Source organism: Pholcus phalangioides, unplaced genomic scaffold, assembly GCF_987345545.1.
Source record: "Pholcus phalangioides strain wild (caught in Gottingen) unplaced genomic scaffold, Ppha-v1.0 ptg000172l_1, whole genome shotgun sequence".
NCBI lineage: Eukaryota > Metazoa > Arthropoda > Arachnida > Araneae > Pholcidae > Pholcus > Pholcus phalangioides.
In genome coordinates, this window is record NW_028301637.1 from 4200156 (window position 1) to 4217473 (window position 17318).

A 17318-nucleotide genomic window follows, 5' to 3' on the forward strand; every position below is an offset into this window, starting at 1 on the left:
TGACAGCATGAGTGACCAAGTGAGTGGAAGAGGAGTGAGTGGTTGAGTGGCCGTGTGAGTGAGTGATTCTGTGAGTCAGTGACAGCATGAGTGACCAAGTGAGTGAAAGAGTAACCGTATGAGCAACCAAGTGAGTGAAAGAGTGATCGTATGAGTGAACAAGTGAATGGAAGAATGAGTGGAAGATGATCGTATGAGTGAACAAGTGAATGGAAGAATGAGTGGAAGAGTGGCCATATGACCCAGTGAATGAAAGAATGAGTGGAAGAGTGGCCATATGACCCAGTGAATGAAAGAATGAATGGAATAGTGAATGACCAAGTAAATAAGAATGAATGGAAAAATGAGTGATTGAGTGACCAAGTAAATAAGAATGAATGGAAAAATGAGTGATTGAGTGACCAAGTAAATGGAAGAATGAGTGGAAGAGTGACCGTATGAGTGACCAAGTGAATGAGAGAATGAATGGAATAGTGAGTGACCAAGTAAATAAGAATGAATGGAAAAATGGGTGATTGAGTGGCCAAGTGAATGGAAGAATGGGTGATTGAGTGACCAAGTGAATGGAAGAATGAGTGGAAGAGTGACCGTATGAATGAGTGAGCGAGCGATTCTGCGAGTCAGTGACCGCTTGAGTGACCAAGTCAATGGAAGAATGAGCGGAAGAGTGACCGAATGAGTCAGTGACCGCTTGAGTGACCAAGTAAGTGGGTGAGTGACAGTATGAATGACCGAGTGAGTATGCTATTGAATGACCAAGCGAGTATGCGATTAAATGACCAAGGGAGTATGCGATTAAATGACCAAGCGAATATGCAATTAAATGAAAAGGGAGTATGTGATTGAATGACCAAGTGAGTACGCGATTGAGTGATCAAGTGAGTAAGTGAGTTACCGACTGAGTGAGCGAATGAGTGAGTGAGTGCCCGAGTGTAAGACTTCCTCTCTCTAGCTCACTAGCGCATTCACTTAGTCATCTATACACTTACCCACTCACATGGTCACTCAGTCATTCATATGGTCATTCACCCACCTTTCCCCATCCGGGGTGAAATTTCAAAGGCGAAATTCACGGGCCGCTGACACAGTGCTCTTTAACTGTGTCGTGAGTTACTCAAGTCATCTGAAAATATGCCTCGGGTATTTAAATTGATCTGGGAATGTGCCGGGAGCCACTCAAGTAATGTGAAACTGATCACTTAAGAGATGATTAAGTGATCCGCACTCAATTAGATTTGATATCGCGGGACACATCCATGGCCCCCTTCATTTTGTAGCAGGGCCCCTAGCTGGGATATTTGTCACCTCCCCTCGAAGGCCAGATTTTTCATGGGCCCTTCAAAAGTAAATTCATACGGTAGAAAAAATATAAGAATCGTACTAGGTCCCCTGGCTGGATACCTGTCAGCCCTACCTTTCGGGGGGGGGGGCATAGTCACATCAGATAAATTCGACGGCCACATTTGGCCCGCAGACAATAGTTGAGCATGTATGGCTTAGACATTTCGACGCAATATAGAAAAATTACAACTGGGGTCTTATAAACGCACAGCCCGCGGACCACATTTGGCCCTCAGAGCTTTCTATCGTGGACCGGCCATCGTTTTCAGAGAAAATGGTAGACAACATTGAAGCAGTGCCGCAACTAGGTACTTTGTCACCCGGGGCAACCCGGAATTTTGGCCCCCCCGTGCATGTAGAGGAAGCAGTTAAAGGGTGAATTCGGGGCCCTTTCTGGTTCAGCGTCCGGGGCACACCAAACCCGCCTGCTCCCCCCCCCCCCTAGTTGCGGCCCTGCATTGAAGGACGATGAATTCTAAGGTAAACGAAAGAAATAATTCTAGAATAAATGAAATTTTTGTCCCTGTTTAACTCGGCCCTTCCCCCCCCCATTGGCGCTCTCTATCAAGATGTCAGATGGTAGCCCGCGGGCTTCGTGGAAAGTTTCAATTTGGCTTGGCCCGTCGTGTTTGAAACGTTGAGGGCCCCTGAATTGCAACGAAGAACATTCAGAGGCGCGTGGCCAGCCAGCGAGCGAAAAACCAACATAAACCTACTCCCGTATAACGGCTCGAATATCTAGTTATTATACGTGGCCTAACCACTTGACATCTGACCCATCTTGGGATGGGGGTAGGGCCATGTCTCTCGGCCTCTTATCTCTTCTCCCTCTTCAAGGATAAGTGCCCTGTGCCACTGAGAGGGAACTCGAGTGTCCGTCATTATGAACTAAGAGAAATAAAATAAAATGAAAAAGAAGACACGGTGGAGCCCACAAAGGCCGTGAAGATGGCCAGGCCCGAACACTTAAAAGGATGATAAGCTTCATTCATACACGCGAAATGGATCCCACGTTAGCAAACGATCTATTAAATCAACTGCAATTTCTCTGTGGGTTTTCGTTACTGAAGGATCCCGATTGTGGCCCGAAAATGTTCAAGGATGGTCACATTTTTCTCTTTTTCTTTAGTGTCTGTAGTTCCATGATTTGTGCGTGTGTCATCTATCTCTTGAAGGGAAAAATAAATGTGTCCAGATGTGTGTAGTACGTGCCGCACTAGGCAGGCACATTGCAATTAATGCTTTTTCCGCGAAAACAATTCGCAGTTGAGAAAGTTTTGAAGTGTTTTTCGAGTCGAGTGTTTTCTTATGAGAAGTTGTTTCTGTTTTTTGAAGTGACCGATGACGAATGGATTCTCAGTGACGAGAATTCTTATTATACACGCGACGCCATTTCAACAATATCATTGTCTCCCCTCCCCCGGGAAAAGTGATGCTCCAGGGTGATGGTTCTCGACCTGGGGCCATGTGACTCCCTTTTATGTGGTGGTACTAAGATATACAGTCCACGCTCGATATAACGATCCACTTTGCCACGTCGAAAATGGACATTATATTGGGAGGGTCGTTATATCGCAAGTAAAACATATATGATAGTCGTTCCATGAAAACATTTGGGACTTATTCTACCGATCGTCGTGAGCACATGATCATCCTAATTATGATGCGGAGGAATGAAAAAAAATGTGTCGTTATATCCGGGGTCGCAGCGTTTTCTTTGCCGTCATAATAAGCGAGATTCGTTAAGATGATTCTTAGTGGCAATAAGTCAGAACCTCCAATTATTGACGTTATAATCGAAGTATGGGCACACAACCGAGGTCTTTATAACCGACTTAAACTGTATTTAACTTTTTTTTTGTATTTAATAGTCTTTCAATTTACTTTCAGCTATTTTCTAAAAATGGTCGGTGGGCCACATTCAGCTAGCGGGCGAAGACCTATGATGTAGACCAGTGGTTCTCAACCTTTGGAAGCCCGTGGCCCGGTTGATTTTTTTTTATGTGAGTGGAAAGGCCCTGTCATACACACGACTAATAGGGCATAAATGGGGAAAAATGAGACAGAGAATCATTCACGTCCCGGTTTGGCTGTTGTCAGGGCCCGGTAACGAGCCGCGGCCTGGCGGTTGAGAAACACTGATGTAGACGATTTATTACGCACGAAACCTCTTTTTCCCCTTCTGAAAACTTTTCAAGAGAAATTCACGCGTAAAACGCTGTTTTTTGATAGGCGGTGATAGACTTGAAAGTCTGGGGGGGGGGGCGCATGATGATGATGTCAATTCACATATACATATTAGATCAGTCTTCTCCACATTTGACGCTCGGGGTGGGGGGGCAACCCCTCGTATTCCGCCCATGGTCTTGCCCAGGGCCGTAACTAGGATTTTGTCTTGCCACCGGGGGCAAACATGCTTTTGCCGCTTTCACTCCTCCCCCAGTTCAGAATTCGATAATGAACTCACAAAAATGGAGGCATAATTCAGGGAATATATCGATGGTTCGTTCTTTTTTTGTTTGAAAATTAAGCTGTTAAATGCGATTCGGAAATGAACACACAGAATTGGGTCAAACACACACGAGCCCTGTTTTTTATTCCCCAACACGTTCCTGGACGTGGTCTTGAAAACTAATTCGACTTCTCTTTCGGAATCCACAGACAGAGAGTGACGAGCACCTCTTTAACCCCCTGAACGAAGAAAGAAAGGGAGCACCGCGATCTCTCGTGATAGATGCGGTTCATTACTCGCTTTTCTTTCTTTTTTTTTTTCCAAAGAATAATCTTCTGTCGGGCATTAACAGGGCCTCCTTTCCCTTAAAAGATGGCCGACGACCCGCACTCGCTGCTCACGACATCGAGATTATGTATAAGCGCAGGGGAACGAGAAAAAAACGTCATAAGCGTGTGTTTTTTGAATGCACGCGAACATTTGTATGCGTTCTTAAAAATGTGTCACGCGTCACTTTACGTGCTTAATGTTTTATAACAAGGTGTAATTGTTATGGTGAATGCGATGGATCGGTTACCGGTTATTAAGCATACTTACCAATCGTCTTCGTAAGTTTGATAATTTTATCACTCTTACCTTCGAATATGCATAATATCCAAGCGTCGTTGGTAAATTTGATGAATACTTAAAAAATTATCCCTTTTACCGGCGATTATGCATGGTAACTAAGTGTCGTTGGTAAATTTGATAAATAATTAAAATTTATCACCTTCATTTATGACTTTATATGTATAATATTATAGTTTAATTGGTGGGAAAAAATTACAAATGGGTAAATGGGTGTGTGTGGTATGTGTGATGAATAGACCTGTACGAACCCGATATAATGGTAAGAAATTTTACGATCATACCCTAATATAATGAGAAAAAATTTTAGTATCATACCCTAATATAATGAGAAAAAATTTTAGTATCATACCCTAATATAATGAGAAAAAATTTTAGTATCATACCCTAATATAATGAGAAAAAATTTTAGTATCATACCCTAATATAATGAGAAAAAATTTTAGTATCATACCCCCATATAATGATACAATACATGTATGAATTATTTTGTATGCTATATCATATAGTACGATTTATCATGTTCATCAATGACGTGACGCTTGGGTATTATGCATGACCACCATTAAAAGTGATATTTTTAGGGGAAACATCAAATTTACCAACGACGCTTGGATATTAAGCATAATCACCGGCAATAGTGACAAATTTAGGGAAATTCGTCGATTTTACCAACGCAGCTTGGGTACAACGCATAATGGCCACCACCACTAGACCAACCGTGACCCCCGCTCTGTCCCCCCTAGGGGATATAAGCTGGTCCGTCTCAGGAGACGTGGGGCCACGTTGGAAAAATCCAACGACATCCAAGACCAGCAAACCACCCACACCAAGCCACAAGCCAACCAGCAGCAGGACCCCTCATACAACTTCACCCCCCCCCCACCACACACACACACACTTCACGCATAATGGCCGGTAATAGTGACTAATCTAGGGAAATTTATCAAATATACCAACGCCGCTTGGGTACTACGCATAATCGCCCGTAAAAGTGGTAAATTTAGGGCAATTTATTAAATTTACCAACGACGCTTGGGTACTACGCATAATCGCCGGCAAAAGTGATTAATTTAGGGAAATTTATCAAATTTACTTAATGCTTAGCATGTATGCATAATAACTGATTATTATGCATATAATAACAACATTAATCGCATTTACCGTAACATACATATGTAACTAAGCCTCCCTTCCCTTAAAAGATAACCGACCACCAAACTCGCTGCTCACGACATCGAGATGACGTATAAAAAGAAAAACTTCTTACGCGTGTATTTTTAAATGCACGCGAATACATTTGTATGCGCCTCAAAACGTGTCACGGTTCACGTTTATGTGCTTAATGTTTTATAATAGGTGAAATTATGTGGTGCTACCGGAAGAATGGCGATGGTTCGGGATGAGGAAAAAACTCCACTGTTGGAAACGCTGATCACTATATTTTGTTCATATTTCCCTATTCAAGGAACACCGCAGAGTGATTTTGAATCACTAACATCCACCGAATAAATTACGTACGGTTTCCGGGTTGTTCGGCCACGGTCTAAGACAGTGATGGACTAATTACGGCTCGTCAAACTAGATTCCGGTAGAAACGTATCCACACACACACCACTCATAAATGCCTAGGCTGACCATATTACCTTCATAAAAATATGGGAAATACAAAATCGTAATTCTTGCGGGATATCACAAATTATCGCGTAAAAAATTGTCAAATGCAACCCAAGTCGCTAATTACAGCCAAAAAAATTGTCAAAGACAAGTAATGCTACCAAATAATCGCCAAAATTGTTGAACAAGCGCGAATGGTGGGAAGTAGGGAGATTCCACAAGAAAGCTTCCGCAATGGGTGAAAAGTTAAAATTGACCAAACGAAACGTATATGAGAGACGAATATGTTTATATGACTATAATGTAATAATTATGAGATTTTAATATTATGATGGTTATGACTAAGTTGTGAAATAAAACCTCGATTCTTGATTTCAGAAGCTAAAATAAACCTAATTGAAAATGAGAGAGAAAACGGGGAAATTTTATAAAAGTTGGGAGTTCTATAATTACGGAAATGTACAGTAAAATACACGTCATATGGTCACATTATACATAAAGGTTTCTGGCCCGCGAGCGACAGAAATACAGCACGTCTGGCCCGTGGACTGAAAAGTTTGCTGGGTGGTTTACGGAAAATTCATCGCCATGCAATTCACCGACAATGGTTCGACAAGAGTCAGTGAGCCTATAAGTGAATCAGCAAATGATACAGCAGTTAATGAGTGAGTGAGCAACCTAGAGATGAAGTAAGTGACCTATTGAACGAATATATATATGACATATGCTCTCCAATTGTTAATGCAAGATATACAGAAAACTGGATGTTGTGAAGATATTATTCGAGATGTTGATTTTTTAAGGAAAAAAACTCATCTCTGCCTCTACCGGGAGTCGAACCCGGATCGCTCGATTGCCAGACGAGTGCTCTGACCACTAAGCTACAGAGCAGATAGAGATTTTCCTTCACTAAAGCGTATATATGCCGAACGGAACCGTGCAATGAACAGTGACGATCAGCTAATAGCTCATGGACGACAAGCCACTATATGGTCACTGTTGGTACTTTAGGCGGTTATCTCATCGACCTGGGCTACCCCACGCCCATTTTTTTTTTTATTTCGTTACACACTCATCATTTTTACTCTCAAAACTGGCACAGGGTAAGTTTCGAACGCCTGTTGAGCATTTTTTAAACTGGAATCACGCGTGTACGACGGACAGTTTGATGAGATAAAGGCCGTGCTGGCACTTACAGAACACCCTGTATATACGCGTGATCAAACACGTGCAATACTTGAAACAAGTGATTGAAAGATTTCGCATCCAAAAGCACATGCAAAATACAAAGGCTTTTCTCATACGAGTGTGCTGGTAACTCGCCCATTTCGGGAGTGAATGTCTCGTAAAAACAGCGCTACATCCACATCTTAAAAAATTCCAGTCTAGTCTTTATTTTCCATGGCAGTGGTTCTCAACCTTCTCAAGCCCGCGGCCCGGGATCAACTCCGGGATTTACTCCAGGATCAACTTCAGAAATGATTTAAAGTTGCTCTTTAATCGAAAGCTGTTACGTTTCGAGGTCACTCAACGGAAGAAACATGAAACACGGACCCAACAGTTCAGCAAGTTTTTTTACGGGATCATTTGGGAAATTCTTCTCTCTTTTCTTGATTTCCAGAAACATGTTTTTGACTTCGTTATAACGGATTTTTCATTCCATAATATCAGAATTCCCAAGTACATTGTTCCTATGAACACATGCCAACATTGGCTTAAAGCTTGTTTGTCAGTAGTGATAAATGTTCAGCCTTTGCCATGGAGGGGGGGGAGGTACCCCCCCCCAGGACAACATAATCATAGTACAATAAAAAATAATCACTCAAAAATTCAAATTTTAATTAAAAGTTTATTAAGTACAGCATCTCATTGGCACTGGAACCTGGAAGGCTCAGGCTATCTCCCGAAGAAACTTTCCGAGGTCGCCGGGTCCCTTATTAATTCCTAAATATTCAATGCAACCTACACGCGCCCTTGTGGGCCGTATATACGGACGTCTAGCAACCCTAGACCCCCCCATCAACGTTTTCTTCGTGTCATAGCGAAGCATCTTTTCCGACACAAGTTCTGCGAGATCGACTATGCACTATGCAAGCCGCGTCCAGACCTGCTGCGCTGAAACATTCAAAAACGTTTTTTTAGTGGGGCGGTTTTGACGGAAAATAGATTTTTTGTGAGTTTGGGCATCGAGTAGAGCAACACTTTCTACAGCAGAAAGCCTCCGCGCGAAGCTTTGACGTCACTGAAGTCGTCCGCTTCACCTGTACCCATTGGATATAGCACTCCGACGTATGCGAAATCTTTACCTTTCTTTGCAGTTTATATTTAATGACTATGGGTCAAATTATAACCACTTTTGAAATAGCTAGCTCCTTATTTCGAGTTTCGCGCGGAGGCTTTCTGATATAGGTGTTAGGGGCCATTCACGTATTACGTAAGCAGATTTTTAGCCATTTTTGACCCCCCCCCCCCAGCAAAATTTCGTCAGCAGCTTAGAATATTTCATATCTTCAAAAACGGGTGGTTGATGACGTAAGCAACCTTCAAACCCCCCCCCCCCATCAAAAGTCATCAAATCCGAACACCCCCCCCCTCGATGCTGACGCAATACTTGAATGACCCCTTAATAGAGCGGCGGGTTTAGACTCAGCTATAGATTGCCTTCCGCGCACGGACAAAATAGATCGGCTCCGAGTTTGTATTCTCTCGAACTCTCTCACATGCGTATACGAATTCATCATTATAGTAAAGGTCGAAGCAATTTAAAAATAATAATGATGAAAATAAGTTAAAACACTACAAGAGAAACTCAGACTCAATTATTTATACCGATTTCCGTAGTATTGAGAGTGTCGCCCGTAGCTTTGTAGTTTATTGCGGCCGTCCGTAGAAACTACGGACAATTCGTAGCAGTTGGCAACTCTATGTAAACTTATTGAAAGGTTAGAAAAGTTTGCGTTACACAACGAGATTTTCGATATAACGGTATTCGTTAAAACGGGATTCGAATCTATTACTCAGAATTCTGTCGTTTTTTTTAATATGATTATTTTTTTAATTGCAATAAAATGAAATTGAAAATTGAACCACTCTTTATAAGTAATAGCTTAATCTATTGATTACTGTACACGTAGAATTTCAGAAATTACATTATATGAGACATGTATGGTAAGTAGCTTGTCAGCTGAGTTAAGGTATTTTTTTAGTTTCGGCATATTTTTACACACGTTGCGAAAAATTGAAATTAATTTTTTATTTTGAAAAAGCCCCAGTCCGGGGGGGGGCTGTCGCGACCCACACTTTGAGAACCACTGGTCCGGAAATTTAATTCCTGACGTTTCGCCTACATCCATGGCACGAGGCATCTTCAGAGGTTTAAACACGCGTAGGGGTCTCTGAGACAAGCGGAAAGGTACGACACCTTTCTTGCTTGCCGCAGGGACCCCTACGCGTGTTTAAACCTCTGAAGAGCACAGATGTGGACGAAGCGCCGGGAACTGCATATCTTAGACCAGTGGTGCGCAAACTTTTCAGTCCTCGAGCCAGATATGCAGTATTTCCGTCGTTCGCGGGCTCAGAAACTGGTATGCATAGCGTGACCATATGACATGTATTTTACGGGACGTTTCTGTCTCATTTTGTACGTCCCAACTTTTTTTAAATAAAATTCCCAGTTTCCTCTCTTGTTTTAAATGCGGCTTACTTGAACTTTTGAAATCAAGAATTAAGTTATTATTATAACATTATAAATCCTATTACTGGATAATATTAATTAATGTTTTACAAAGGAAACCGGAAGAAAAAAAAATGATCAAGACAAACATTTAAATATAATAAATTACAATAAATTCGAAGATTTTATTGTAAATATAAATTTGGTTGTTATCCTAGAGGAAAGATGTCTAGAAAATAAATACAAATGAGATTTTCGGATATTATAACATCAAATTCTAATCTCTGGACAAAAGTTAAAATGAAACCCAAAAAAAGGCAAAAACAATTGGATCACTAAGGAAATGGTAAATAGAATAAATTATAAAGAAAGATTGTACAAAAAATATGAAAAAACACCCAGATACGAATCAGAGTACAAGAAACATAATAAAGATCTGAAAATGTATATTCAAAAAAAAATAAAACAGGGGCACATTAGAGAGGGATACATTTAGAGCATGTGGGAATAACAAGAAACAGCAATGGAAATGTATCAATCACAATGTTCTAAATAAAAATGTAAAATGCAATACACTTTCAGTCTCTGAAAGCAATAAAAGATCTATGAAAAAAATTCAATGAGGACTTTATAACAAGAAACATAGAGGAAATTCAACTAGGTACAGACTGTGATTGTGAGGAGAAACAAATAATAACCTATTCTTATTAGTTATTGTTTGTTCTAACTACTCGATGCATCTTTTTGAAATTAATGATAGTGAGATTGATGAGAGATTATAACAAAATACGATGAAATAATCCCTAAGATGTTGAAAATAATCTCACATTATCACATGGATATAATAAAAAACCTAATCAACTAATCTCTACTAAATGGATTCTTTTACAGTGAGTTGAAATATGCCATTGTGCATCCCATTTATAAAGCAGGAGAGACAAATAACTTATTAAACTACAGGCCCACAGCAGTTCTTCCCATTTTTTCAAAAGTAATAGAAAAATGTATGAAAAAAAACATAAGTTTCCTAAATTATCAGAACTATCTAGCAGCCAACCAGTATGGGTTTCAAAAAAGTAAAAATACAGAAATGGGCATTTTAGAACTAAGTAACCATTTAAATACTGGATTTAACCATAATAAATATTCAATAACAGTTTCTCTTGATTTAAAAAGGGCTTTTGACTATGTGGATCTAAGGATACTAACAGAGAAATTGTCATCAGCTGGTATACGAGGTAATACATAAAACTGGTTTGAAACATATTACTTTAATAGAAAACAAGCAACTAAAATAGGTAAAGAAAGCAGTACATTCCTAGAAGTAATAAAAAGAGTCCCCCAGGGATCTGTCCTTGGGCCGATATTATTTCTTGCTTATATAAATGGCATATTCAAACTAGATATAAATGGTAAATTAGTCTCGTTCGTAGACGATACAATACTGTATGTTGAAGATACCGAAATTACAAATTTATTAAAAAAAAGTCGAAGAAGACCTACACAAAATCAACACCTGGCTGAAGAAAAATAAACTTAAACTAAATATACAAAAAAACAAAATATATTTGCTTAAAAACAAGACATATAAGTAATTCAACTAACATAAAAATCAAAATCCACGATCACTGTCCATGTCAAAATATTTCACAATGTAATTATTGCCATGAAATTGGTAGAGTTCATGAATACAATTACCTAAGAATAATAATACAAGATGACCTAAAATGGAACTCGCAATGTAAAAAAATAATAAAGAAATTAAGAACGTATATACGCCGCCATTCTATATAGATTAAAAAACACAATCGACAATAACTTTCTAAAAGATTTATTTTATGCTTGGATTTACTCAATAGTAACATATGGAATTACTGCCTGGGGAGGTGCTTATCAAACAAATATACAAAAACTAGATAACATATATATATAATAAAATAAGATCCCGAATAACAAACTCTACAGCTAACAATTATGTAACAGAATGTCACAAACTAACTATAAGACAAAACTATATTAATAGACTAATAAAATTTTCATTCTTAAACAATAAACGGTTAGAAACAAAACAAAATAGCGCCTCATCTAGAACGAATAACTTATATTAAGTGCCGAAAACAAATAGAACGTTATTCCAAAAAAGTTATAGATATTTTGCCCCAAAAATAATGAACCTATACCGCGCAATTCATCATACAAATAATAACATAAGATCCAATCTCAATATATTTATATTCCCAATAAACACTAGTCTAGAATCCATATTAAAACAATAATAGATCATAAAACAACACAATTAAAATAATTCATTCTGAAAACTTCAAAAATATAACCATTCCTGTAATCAGCTTAATAAATACATGTGGAATATATGATTGAACGTGAATTCTGTGTATGTCAACTGACTGAATATATATGTTTATATTTAAATATATATATATGTATGTTTCCTTTGTTCTGTTAAAAAATATCTAAAAATATATATATGACATTATAAAATATTAACCAATTAGTACTGTAACAAGGCTTGTGTAATCCAACTAACTCTTTAATTTAATTTATATTGACCCACTGGAAGGACTTTCGGTCCCTTGGGGTCACAGAGTGTCTGTCATCGTAATGCCATTTTTTGAGGAGTTTTATTTATTTTTTTATTTTATTTATAATTATTTTTTGTGTTTTTCTTAGTTGTTTTGATTGTATGTTTTATGTGTTGTGTTCAGTCAAATAAAAAAAAATATAAATAATAATACTTATATAACCATATTCATCTCACATATTCGTCAGAGATAATGCGTTTCGTTTGCTGAATTACACAAATTTCCACTCATTGCGTCTTGTGGAAGCTCTCAATTTCACGCCGTTGGCGATTTTTCAGCAATTTTAGCGACAGTTGGCAACTTTACCTGCTTTTGGCAATTTTTCTTGGCTGTACAGTAATTGGCAACTTAACTTGTACTTGACAGTTTTTTGGCGATATATTTGTGTACACGTATGGATCCCGATTTTTCTGTTTACCGTATTTTCATGAAGGAAATATGGTCGGCCTAGGTAATTATTGTGTTGCGTGTACTGATACTTTTCTACCGGAACAGCTGTGGCGGGCCGTAGTTTGCCCATCACTATCTTAGACCATGGTCTAACAACCTGGAAAGGGTATTCATTTCACTGAACGCCGGCCCTTAAACTTTCAGATATAGATCCACCGTTCGTGACGTCGATGAGAACAGTAGCAGAGCCATGGATTCGCTGCTTGCGGCCTATTGAACTTTTTTGTCGCCCTTTACCGATTCTAGTTCTGTTGCTCTCTGTGGCGAGCCTTTCTGACCACCTGATGTCCGCGTACCGTCTTTCTTTTGCACTGGTTCACAAAATCTCTAAGCCCGGATCTGTGGAAGTTCTGACTTCAGCAGAGAGTCGCTATCCAGAACCAGAATTTTTATGGTGATGCCTGGCCCATAAAGCGGGCCATAAGTTACTTTAATGGCTGGGCTCATTTGGGGGACCCGTGTGAAGGGTCGGACAAGAGAGTAATTTTACGTGGTAATATGAGTGTATGTTTGAGTATAGAGCATAGGCGGCGATAGACTTGAAAGTCTGAGGGGGGGGGGGGGCACGGTCATTATTGCTGGGGGGCATGATGATGATGATGTCAATTCATATATACGCAAATACATTAGATCAGTCTCAGTCGGCTTTATCTTTGACGCTGGGGGGCATTGCCCTCCCCCGTATCTCCGCCCATGGTATAGAGCAAACATAAAGAAAAAAGAGTCTCCATAGAGCACGCAACTCACCAGACAACATTACATTGCATAACACCACTCCATGCCAAATTCCAAAAATATATGACGCCACACTTACGAAAATTACATCACTTATACTACTCAGTCCTAATTAATTTGTGCTTTCACCAATTGTTGTTGAAAAATACACACCAGGTGGCGTTGGAAACAGGCGTGGATCCAGGACCGATTTCATAAGTTTATTTGATCGTCCCGAATTTTACGGGACAGACAAATTTTTCCATTTATTCGGTTCTTGGGAGGGGCAATCGCCCTCAACCACCCCCCTTCTCCCGGATGCTAATTTCGTGAATGCACCGCTATTCCGCGATTATACACGATTTCAACCAATCACGTCTCTTCTTGGTTTACGATAATTCCCACTACTTTAATATCGTACGATCTGTTGTGCTTTCGGTCACAAGGTGGCTTCGTTATATTATGTAATCACTGGAATGTATTCTGAAATATTAACACGCTGTATGCCAAACAAAATTATTCCTTTTAATTCGTGTAAGGGAAGGATTAAAATTCCGTGGTTAATGAGAGATAACGAGTGATGAAAGTGGCAATACATTTCGAAAAAAAAAAATCACTAAAAGTACATGCTTTTGGTGAATAGTTTTAGGACCTTTTTCCGTCAACTGAAGTGGTGTAGGCGGCAGTGTATCGGGCTGTAAACCTAAAGACCAAGGTTTGAATCCAGCTCATGATAGGCTTTACAATTTTTTTTTTCCACTCCTCGCCAGAAATGATTTAAACTTATTAATTCTCTTTACTGATGCAATACATTTTACAATACATTTTGCGGATTCTTAAAATACAAAGTATTACAAATCAGTTAAATATTATAACAAAAGCATGCAGAAGAAATTAAGAACAATGTTATAAAAAAACGTAGTTGTCTTTTCTTTTCCTAAGTTCCGTTTTATAATTATTTTATAGCTGTTCACGACTAATTAACGTGCGTAATATATATATATATTTATACAATAATTTTTTCTGTTTACTTTTAGTCGATTTGCTATCGAAAAATGCATTTTGATAACTTCTAAAAATATTTTACTAAAATTTACAGATTTTTGTGATCCGCCCCTTTCGCTGTTTGAATATTTCATTTTGTATCGAATTTATAATGTATTTATGTTTTTCCGAAAAAATTTAGTATATAATAAATCAATTATATATTATAACAAAAAAATATGTAGGAAAAAAAAGGTATTAAGACCAGTAATAATGTTATAAAAAATGTAATTCCTTTTAGCATATCATCTTTAATCTTCTGTGAAGTTCTGATATTTAAATATGTTTAAATACAGTTGAATCCCGTTATAACGAACGCCAAGGGACAGGAGGAATCACTTCGTTATAACGGAATTTCGTTATAAAAGAATTTCAGGTTACTTAGCATTGTTTCTATGTAAACTTATTTGGGAGATTATAAAAGTGTTCGTTAAAACGAGATTTTAGCTGTAACGGTATTCGTTAAAACGAGATTTTAGCTGTAACGGTATTCGTTAAAACGGGATTCGACAGTATTTCATAGTTGTTTACGATTATTAACATGCACGATATTTTTTTCATACTATAATTTTTATCGGTTTATTTTTAGTCGATTTGCTATCGAAAAATGCATTGAGAAATTGGAGAAATTTTTTACTAAAATTTGCAAGGATTTCCTATCACATTTTCAGAAATTTGAAGTCGTTATCCTCCTTTAACTGTTTGAATATTTAAGTTTGCTTTCAATGCATAAATTTGTTGGTTAAAAAAATAAAATCGTTTTTATAACATTGTGAAAATAGCGCGATTGCACATTTGAAATGCCTCGCGGAACATCGGGGTGGAAATGTATCTTGTTTGCACCACTGTTCCGCGATCAGATACGGAAATGAAGAAATCGTAGAGCTACGCAAATTATCGTAGAGACTGAAGCAACGTGATTGGCTGTGGAGAAAATTACGAAAAAATCGTGTAATCGCGGAATAGCGGTGCATTTGCGAAATATGCACCCCCCCCCCCACACCCCGATCTGTACTCGGTTGGGAACGAACAAATTTTATTGGAAAGCATTGAATAAATACTTGGAAGCGCTGTTTAAAATTCGTAACTGTTGGTTACTGATCAAGTTCATTCGTGAATTACGATTAATGTAAATGTGGTAATGGGAAGGATTCCGTTATATAGCCTAGTTCGGGATGACACTGTGATTTATTGTCACTAGGTGATAACAATCCAACTGAAGCTATATCCGAACGAATGGGGCTGACATGCTCCCACGAATCATGAGTAAACGCCGAGTTCCGCAAGGAAACGATCGACTCTAAATAACTTGCGCTAGCATGCAAATACTGACATGCATGTGGCACTTATGTACGTGCTTATTTCTTCCGACTTGGCTAACCTTCCCCGATCAAATACAGAAAAGTATGATCCTACTGTTTCCGATAACCGTAAATTATCTGCCCGGATTGCGTAGTATTCGGTAGATAAAGATATTGTTGGGAAAATATATTGTAAGCTACAGAACCATGAAAGCATGTCTGATGAGACCATAGACTAAAGATATAACTATTATAACTCTATGGATGAGACCTATTGTTGGCAAAGTATACTTGTATGTGATTTATTAACGAGAAAAAGGATCGTTTAATACGAATTGTAATAGTACTAATATTATTAATATCATTTGAAATGTGTATTGTTGAAAAAGCAATGTTTGTTTTTACTTTGTTGGATGAAACTGTTTGCCTTTTTTAATTGTTGAATAGAACTTTGTTTTTACATTGTTGGATAAAACCGTTTGTAAGTAGATATTTTGTTATAGAAGATCCATTCATATTTCATGTGTAAGATCCATTGTCATAAAAGCATTGTATGTAGGATCCATTGTCATAAAAGCATTGTATGTAGGATCCATTGTCATAAAAGCATTGTATGTAGGATCCATTGTCATAAAAGCATTGTATGTAGGATCCATTGTTATAAAAGAACTAAGATTATAACTCTCTAGTTTATTATTGAAAAACCATTGCATGTAAATTAATTTATTGTACAACCATTGTTTGTAAGCTTATTATGGCAAAACAATTGTTTTCAAATTTATTATTACAAAACCATTGTTTGTAAGTTTATTATTACAAAACCATTGTTTGTAAGTTTATTATCGTATATCATTATTTGTAAGCTTATTATTGCATACCACATTGTTTGTTAGATTATTATTGTACAGCCATTGTTTCAAAATTCATTATTAGCAAAAGAATTTTCTCTCATGTTCATTACTGTAAAACCATAGTGTTTGAAGATGTGCTGTCGAGAGTATAGTACTTTAAAACTCTGTTATATGTATTTTTTATTGACAAAATAACGTATTGTTAATGAAACATTGTTCGAAAAAAAAATTTTCGGGTATTCATTTATCGGAAGGTATTGTCTCGAAAGATTGATAGAATAATTATTATCATGTAAGCATTTCATGGAGCATCGCATTATTGTTTCAAGAGCATTGTTTAAGTTAATATAAAATGATACTGTTCAAAAATGAAGCACAAAAAATTTCAAACCATTGTTTGAAGGAAAATAAACGGTGTTGTTACAAAAAAATATAATTTATATCAAAAGGTAATGTGTTTAAAACTGTAAATATCTTTGGAAAGGCTACAACACCGAAACAGTATCATTTTTATGAAGAAAAACAAATATTGTTGTCGGCCATTCAAAAACTTCATACAACTAGAATTATTTAAATATTGCACGGAACCCGTCAACACAAGCATAATTAATAATATTAATTATAATTATATAAAACAGTATAAAATCC

The 17318-nt window shown here is 37.8% G+C and overlaps 1 protein-coding gene across 4 annotated transcripts in view; it reads right to left on the reverse strand.

Annotated features, from left to right (window-relative positions):
• LOC149063586 (uncharacterized) overlaps positions 1 to 17318 on the reverse strand; it is a 163501-nt gene that overhangs the window by 28168 nt on the left and 118015 nt on the right. The window lies entirely within an intron of this gene.